This window comes from Microtus ochrogaster, chromosome 21 (assembly GCF_000317375.1).
Source record: "Microtus ochrogaster isolate Prairie Vole_2 chromosome 21, MicOch1.0, whole genome shotgun sequence".
NCBI lineage: Eukaryota > Metazoa > Chordata > Mammalia > Rodentia > Cricetidae > Microtus > Microtus ochrogaster.
This window is the reverse complement of record NC_022022.1, coordinates 42,639,467-42,640,735: the sequence shown is the minus strand read 5'-3', so window position 1 is coordinate 42,640,735 and position 1,269 is coordinate 42,639,467. Positions and strand designations below refer to the sequence as shown.

At 38.5% G+C, this 1,269-nt stretch overlaps 1 protein-coding gene across 1 annotated transcript in view; it reads right to left on the bottom strand.

Moving 5' to 3' along the window:
• Positions 1–1,269, bottom strand: part of Cth (cystathionine gamma-lyase) — a 24,597-nt gene that overhangs the window by 14,945 nt on the left and 8,383 nt on the right. The window lies entirely within an intron of this gene.

Genomic DNA, 1,269 nt, shown 5'->3' with positions numbered 1-1,269 from the left:
AAAAAAAAAAAAAAAATATGAGCTAATGTAAGATGTAAGCGTTAGTTAATAAGAAAGCCTGAGCTATTAGGTCAACCAGTTTATAACTAATGTAGACCTCTGTGTGTTTCTTTGGGACTGAACGGCTGCGGGACCAGGTGGGACAGAAACTTCTGTCAACAAATTGTATAAAAATATATCCTCACTCTGGGGAAGTAGCTCAGTAAAGATCTTTCCTAGTGTTCATGAGGCCTAGAATCAATCCCTAGTATCTGATAAACCAGCACTTTGGGGGCTTAGGGGTGATACCCACATTAAAACATTCAAGTAACAGAGGCAGGTGGATCATAAGTCCAAGGTTACCATCAGCTACCCAAGAGTCTGGATTACAAGCAACTCTACTCTAAACATCCTAGGATTTTCATTAATGAGGATTATGACCAGGATGCCAGGAACACTTTCAGAGTTGAATAACAACAAATGCACTAGAAACTCAAAACTTGAGGAAGTGCAATAGGCTGAGGAAAGAAGCGGCAGCCATGCAGAAAGTTAGGTTCACTGACAGAGCTCTGATCTATCCCAATCCAGTCATGACGTGCACCCTCAACAGGTCCTACAAATACCAAGTGAAAACTGTTAATAAGGTGTATCTGCATTGAAATGCATTTCTTATAGCTTTCTTTTATAAGAACTAATGACTTTTTTTTACATATCTGGATAGATAAGATGTCTAGTTAAATACAGTCCCTATCTGGAAGTTCACTACTAACAAGTAGTTTGAACATCTTGATTTACTTAAAGAACTGTAAAAATGACTTCTGGGTAACAATAATAAATTCTAATCAAGATAATTTAAAAATTAAAAAAATGAAAAAAGTAACTAAGACAAAACAGGTTTTATATGGACTTTAAAATTTGACAACAGGGTCTGGAGAGATAGATCAGTAAAGAGCATTTATCCATGAGAAGACCCGTGTTTGATTCCCAGCGCCTACATGGTGATTCCCAACCATCTGCAATTCTAGTTCTAAAGGATCCATTGCCCTCCACAGGTAGCAGATATATACATGGTACACATGTGTTCATGGAGACAAAATGCCCATACACATAAAATAAATAAATATAATATATATTACTTCAAAAGCAGAGCCTTATTTCAGGGGAAAATATTTTAATTCAAGAGACTAAAGGGCCAGCAAGCCGGGTGGTGGTGGCGCACGCCTTTAATCCCAGCACTTGGGAGGCAGAGGCAGGCGGATCTCTGTGAGTTCGAGACCAGCCTGGTCTACA